At 44.2% G+C, this 7,327-nt stretch overlaps 1 protein-coding gene across 1 annotated transcript in view; it reads left to right on the top strand.

Moving 5' to 3' along the window:
- LOC121922966 (zinc finger protein 260-like) overlaps positions 1-7,327 on the top strand; it is a 144,355-nt gene that overhangs the window by 61,086 nt on the left and 75,942 nt on the right. The gene's annotated exons all lie outside the window — the stretch shown is intronic.

Raw genomic sequence — 7,327 nt, 5'->3', positions numbered from 1 at the left:
TGTGCGGAAGAGAAGACAGCAAGGTTCTCTAGGTGAATCCTTCACGATGGAAGTCCCCTGTGTCTCTGGAATCCTTCCAGTTTTCTTCCAGGTCTTGAGCAAAAAGTGATGAAGAAGGACTACAACAAGAAAAGTGGCAGGTGTAATTTGCAAGAAGAGGAGGGTTCTGGAGCATTGGGCATGAAGGACAGAGAGGGGGAGCCAAGGAACCATCCCAAATCAGGAGAGCCACAATTGTTTCTCTGAATCATGACTTCTCTTCAGGTACCATTTTCTCTTCCACCCCATGGTGTTCCCTTTCCGGCTTCACTTGTGCTCATGCCCACTCAAAAAGCTCAGAAATCGATTTCTATTGCCATGACCAGCTTCCCCTGGCATCATCCCCATCAGAGAAGTTTCCAGTCCTGCTAAATAATCAGGTTGGAAAAGGCTTCCTTGGTCAGAACTGAGCAGCATCCCAGAAGGAGGCCTGGAGACATCCAGAAAGAGGTCTTAAAGAAATTCCCTCCCTAGGAAACAATGCTGGTGACGAGATGACAGAAACCTTTTGATCGCTGTAAGAATTATCTGTACCAGCGAAGTTTGTCAAATTCAGTAGGAGTGATACATTAATTGCAAAGGATCAGACATATTGAAAGAGGAGGATGGATCTGAAATGATATTTACACAAAAGGAATTATTTTTTTACAACTTTCTTCTCTTCTTTCTCCCATCCCAGAAAGAATCTACACCACTTAAACAACCATCTTATCACTGGGCCCAGGCTTGATCCCATCACCCAGGGGTACTGCCCAGTTTTAGTTGAAGAGCCAGGAGAACAGACGGGCCCCTAAAGGGTTTGGGGGGATTTGGGGGATCCTAAGGAATCTGAGCCAGGATAAAAATCAGCATATCATCTCTCACACCTGGAGCCAGAAACCTGGAGTCAAAAACTGACTCCAGAAGTGGAGACTGGACAGCTACTATTGTTGGGATGCTTTACGCTGGAGATCTTTACATGCAAATGGAAACAGAGTTTCCCCCTTACTCAACCCATCCCCACACCACATAGAAACAAGCAGGAGTTAACAGGAGTGTTGTGTGCCCTAAAATCCATGTATTTACCTTCCTCTCACACCTTCCCCTCCTTTTCCTATTCAAAGATACTCGGGTTCTCTCACAGAAAAGAATGGGAAATGAAGTGGGGGAGAGGTAAGGGGAAGGTTATTTTGTTGTTGTTGTGTTGTCTGTCCTTCTACAGTAGTTTCTGATTTATGGAGACTGTAATGTAAACCCGGGGGATGGTTTCTTGTTTTGTTTGTGTGCATATTTGTCCAGATGGGGTTTGCCATTGCTGTCCCTGAGACTGAGAGAGCATCTCACCTTCCGGTGCGTGGGGAAATTACTCTTCAGCCCAGGCAATACACAGTCCTGTCCTGGGTTCCCATGGCCTCTGAGCTATCTCTGGGCCCAGGTCATACTACAACTCCCAGGGTCACCCACCAACATGTCTCAACAGTTGTGCTGGATGGGATTTCTGCAAGATATAAATAATAATAAATATTTTATTTCTATTTCCCACCTTTCCCTACGGATCGACAGGATCACATCAATACAACAATACAAATTACAAGGTGCACAAGATTAAAAACAATATTATGTAACATACTTAACAGTAATGTTTAGTGCAAATTTAATGTATTTGTATTTTTATTGCCCTGTCACGTTTGTTATTTATTATTTGTACACCGCCCTGATTGCAAGAAGGGCGGTATATAATAAAGCTTTTTATTTTAATATTATTTTTCAATACTAATCAACCAGCGTTATGCGGTAGGGGAATTAAAGCATCTAATCGTCATCTGTTTTCACTATTATTCAAATCGGATTGGGAATATTCAACATACAGCGTTGGGTGGATATACCTGCCGGAAGAGATCCTTCTTATACCTCTCTTAAAGGCTTCTAGTGGTGTAATAAGATGGATCTCTTCCAGTAAGTTGTGGCCGCGGCTGTAATGCTTTATGGGAACCAATCTATTTTGCATATTCCAGCCAGGTTCTTCCCTGAATTCAAGTGTGCGGGCGGATTGTGTAGGAGATATAGATATAGTCCTGTACATCCAATAAAGGGAGAAGAAGAGAAAGAAATGAAAGGAAGGAAGGAGAAGAGGAAGGAAGGAAGGAAGGAAGGGCCCCGAACAGACAAGTCAAAAATAAAGCTGCTTCGGGTCACTTTGGAGGTATGCTGTTTAAATGAGGCACGCATCTTAAGAGGCCAGAAGCTGCGCCAAGCTGCATTCCAGTCCTTAGGACTGGAGTGTGATTTTGGTGCAGTTTCCGCCTCTTAGACACATGAATCATTTAAACAGCATACTCCAAAGTGACCTGAAGCAGCTTTATTTTGGCCTGCCTGTTTGGGCCCAAAGGTAATATTTCAGTTGTACCATGTACTCCAAATACCCCCCTCCGCCCCAGATTTATAGAAAGAGATCCATGCAAGTTGCACTTTCCATTTTGGCATTCCTAGGACAATATCACACGACGGGTTTTGCAGCTCCATTCCGAAGTCACTCCTGTCCAACCAGCGAATTCACGTTAAAACGTTATAGATTATCATATGTGATTGCTTCTTTGGGGATACTTCCGAGCCAATTGAAAGCCCAATCCAAGTGACTCCTTATGTAGGTGAATTTGGTAACAAACAAATTCACTGAATTGTTTCCAAGCTCACTGCGATTTCAATCCAAATTGGTCTGGTGTGGAATGCAACTTTGTTTCTGTCCTAGTACACCCCCCCTCCCCAAATCTCCAACAGGCAAATTTCCCATGATGCACGCAGCAATTTTGCTCCATTTGCTTCCAGTACTCTCTTCAAGAACGGAGGCTGCATATATTTCTTTAATAATAATAATAATAATAATATAATAATTCTTGCCTCTCCTCAAGGCTGGAGGTTGGGTACTCTTCCTCCAGCCTTGAGGAGGCAGGAAAGAATTTTTAAAATAATAATAATACTAAATAATAATCATATTTATTTCATAATAAAACAATTTTATATCCTCCTCTCCTTAAGCTGGAGGCAGGGTCCCAAAGGAGAACAAGGCACTCCAAAATAATATAATAATATAATATAATAATAATAATAATAATAATAATTTATTAGTTTGCTGAGGCACTAGAGTTCTCTGGCAGAGAAGGCTCATGTCTCATGACACTACCAGTTCCCAGAATTCCATACCACGAGCCAGGAACAGTAAGTGGAGTCAAACCATATTATTTCCCCAGCGGATGCAACCTAAGAGAACGCAACTGTTTACAAAGGGAAGGAAGTGGATTGCATTCCCGGAGTGGTATTTTAGGGAGCATGGAGAATAAGGAACCAGATCATTTCTGCAATCCTCAAAAAGGGTCTCCCTTCAGAGCCAAAGGATTATACTAGCAAATAAAACTGCAGCTTCTTCACTGATTATTTTCAATGAAATAAATGTTTTATTAATAATATAATAATAATATTCCTAACTCATCCCATCATCACATATCTTTCCGTCTCTCCTCAAGGCTTGAGGCAGGGTACCCAAGGAGAATAAGGCACGCAAAATAAATAATATAATATAATAATAATAATAAATAATTTATTTGGCATGCCTTTTTTCTCCTTGGGTACCCTGCCTCGAGCCTGTAGGAGAGGCAGAGGATAGATGTAATATGGCTGAAATGGATGAGGAAAGACAATCAAAGCGGCTCACAACATATTAAAATCCCACATTTACAAATTATGTCCCAAATTCCCCCCCTTAAAACAGGATTAAAAGGTCACAATTAAAATAGAATAATAATACATAATAATAATAATAATTTTTCATCCCGCTTTTCCATTCAGATCAAAGCGCGTACTAATCCAGATAAAATTACAATAAAATCAATAAAATATAAAACAACAAGATATAAAACAGCATATACAGTGGCTACCCTCGGTTACGAATTAATCGTTCCGCGCGCGGCTTCGTAACCCGATACATTTCGCAACCCAAAGGCTTTTCCGAAGCCGGGCTAGGCGCTGAAAAGCCGCTAGCCCGCGCTTCGCATTTAATTTCGCGCCGATATTTTTTTCGTAAACCCAAAAAAATATCGTAACCCCGGAACAGTTTTTTCCAATCTAACTTTTTCGTATCCCGGAAATTTCGTAACGCGATCAATTCGTAATCCCGGGGTACCACTGTAAAACGAATACTCGAGTAGCTGAGTAGGTGAATCCAGAAAAACAATAGCCAGAGTCGTTACCACAAATAGAGGAGGAAAACCAAAGTCACATCTCATGGGGGAAAGCTTGGAAACAATCCAAAGATGTGCGGAGCGCGGAGCTCATCAGGGAGATTTTCCCATATTCTCGGGGCCGAGATTGAAAAGGCCCGTTGTGAGGTCTCACACATAACGTCAGTTGGGACCTCCAGCAAGTTTTTTCCCTGCAGACTGAGTGTGCGGCGGATTAATGGGAGAGCAGTCCTTCAAGTACCCTGGCCCAAGCCATTTAGGGCTTTATAGTAATAACCAACACCTTGTATTGTGCCCGGAAACAAATAGGCGCCAATGGAGATCTTTCAAATAGGTCTTATATGGTCTGACCTGGAACCACCAGCGACCAATCTCGCTGCCATGTTTTCACTACATCTGAAACTTCCGGGTTTGGTACAAGGGTTGCCCCATTAGAGCGCATTACAGAAATCCAATCGAGAGTTACCAGAGCGTGTACACAGTTTCCAGGTCCCTTCAATCCAGGTAGGGTTTGCAGCTGGCGTATAAGCCGAAGCTGTAAAAGCACTTCTGACCGTCGCATCCAGCTGAGATGTCAATTGGAGCGACGAGTCCAGAGAAGCATCCCCCAGATGCGAACTGAGTCCTTCAGGGGGAGCATGACCCCATTCAGGACAGTGGACAAATTTCACTACCCGGCCCATGAACCTATCACCAGTACTTCCGTTTTCCTCTGGATTCAGACTGAGTTTGTTTTCCCTCTTCAGTCATATTGACTCCAAGCAGGCATTTAGAGGAGAGATGCCATCCTAGTCACTGCATCAGTCGGAGACACAGAGAAGTATATTTGGGTGTCTTCAGCATACTGAGAACACTGGCGCCCCGTATCTCCAGATGATCTCTCCCAGCAGTTTCATGTAATGTTAAATAGCATGGGGGACAAAATTGCTCCTTGTGGGACACCAGATGTAAGCGGCCCCTTAATCGGAGCAAACGTCCCCCAGGCACCATCTGGAATCTGCCCGAGAGGTTGGAAACGGAACCACTGGAGCACAGTGACCCAGCCCCCGATACCTAACTCCCTCAGGCGTCCAGAAGGATACATGGTCAATGGTATCGAAAGCCGCTGATGATGTCCAAAAGCCCTAACAGGACAATGCTTCCCTGTCCATGCCCACACGGAGATCATCGACTAAGGCGACCATGGCAGTCTCAACTCCATAGCCCGCCGGAAGCGGTTTGAATGGGTCTAGAAAATCCCTTTCACCAAGAGTGCCTAGAGCTGGAAGGCAAACGCTCTCTCGATCACCTTCCCTAAAAATCAGCAGTGATACGACCGATGTTTTATTATGAATCAGGGGTCTAAGGAGGGGTTTCAGGCAGAGGTTTTACAACTGCTAATTTCAGTGAAGATGGAAACTGTCCCTCTCTTAGAGATGTATTAATTATGCGGTGCAACAGGTTGTTCACCGCAGCACCCCCCCCCATTGAGGGGCAGGGATTCGAGAGAGCATGTTCGTCTTCCTAACGCTTCCAAGTATCTTGTCCACTTGCTCGGTACTAACAAACACAAAATGATCCAGTTTAATCAAAGTCCATGGAAGCTCTGGACACCTCTCTTCTTGGATCTGAATAAACACTGTCGTCGAAGATCAGCCGCTTGGGACCCTTGGGACCGTTCTTTTGCCCTTTTTTCCAGGTGAAAATGCTTTCCTTTCTCTGCTTACAATGGAAACTGTTTCATGAGCTCCTCTTTCCTATTAAACCTTCTCTGTCAGCATCACTAAAAGCATTTTCATGTTTGTGGGATTGTGTTTCCTAATGTGTGATAATTGGGAGCCAGATGGAGGGAAATATATTTGCTGAGACTAATTTTTCATTCAAGTTTATCTTGTGCACAGCTTCCAAATCAGAATTTTTCATTGATGGTGTTGTTCTCACTCTGGCTATGGTCACATCCAAAGCAATGTACACAAGACTAACTCCAGATAGCATTAAGGGATTTAGGTCTCAGCTAAGATGAATAAGGTTGTTCAGCAAAACAGCAACTCTTCCAGGCTTGCAAAGGCATAAACAAACTCTTTTGGAGTAAATCCCTCTGTCCTACCTTCCCTCCTTCCCCATAGCAATAGCAAGTACATTTCTATACGGCTTACCAGTGTACTAGGCAGTTTACAAAGTGTAAGCTAATTGCCACAAGAAGCTAGGTATTCATTTTAGCAGCCTACGGAAGGATGCCAGGCTGAGTCGACCCAGAGCCCTGACTGGTATTGAAGTCACAACTGGTTTGTGAGTGAGTATCTGCAATATAGGCATTTGACCACTGCAACCACAGGGGTCCATGGCTTGGAATTCCTTCTCTGCCATGTAGACTAAATCCCATCACCTTTCTGGGCATCCATTGTGTCCAATCAAGGAAAATCAAGCTGGGATGTTCCTCCATCCTGCTTGCAGAACCTGGAATTGCCATGTGAGATCAATGGGGCGGGCATCCCCTGTGGCTTCAAGGGATCTCAGTTAACCAATGGGGCTATCACTCTGGCTGTTGGAACTACTGGATGGGGCTGATGGGAACTGGATTCCAATGCAAGTGAGGGAGGGCTTCAACACCTAGTGGGCTGCAACTCTGGCTGTTAGCAGTCCTGATAGAGGCTGATGGAACTGCAGTTTTTAAGCACCAAGGGAGATCCAGTTAGGCTCCTGTCTGGTTGTTGGCACTCCTGGCTGTAACTGATGGGAACTACAGTACAATTCTAGCAAGGGAGGCTGTGAATATCCAGTAGGGCTTCCACCTTGGCCATTGGCACTCCTGGCTGGAGCTGATGGAAACTGCAGCCCAAAGCCAGCAAGGGAGGGATTGGACATCTAGTGGGGCTCCTACTCTGCCTGCTGGCACTCCTGCCTGGGGTTGATGGGAACTGGAGTCACAAACCAGCAACGGAGGACCTGGACTTCTACTGGGAATTGCAGTCCAAAACCACTGAGGTTGCACTTGGACATTTAGCAGGGCTCCCACTCTGGCTGTTGGCACTCCTAGCTGGGGCAATAATAATAATAATAATAATAATAATAATAATAATAATAATAATAATAAT

The sequence above is a fragment of the Sceloporus undulatus genome, chromosome 2, assembly GCF_019175285.1.
Source record: "Sceloporus undulatus isolate JIND9_A2432 ecotype Alabama chromosome 2, SceUnd_v1.1, whole genome shotgun sequence".
In the NCBI taxonomy this organism is placed as follows: domain Eukaryota; kingdom Metazoa; phylum Chordata; class Lepidosauria; order Squamata; family Phrynosomatidae; genus Sceloporus; species Sceloporus undulatus.
The sequence above is the reverse complement of the archived record's forward strand: the minus strand, read 5'-3'. Positions and strand labels throughout refer to the sequence as shown.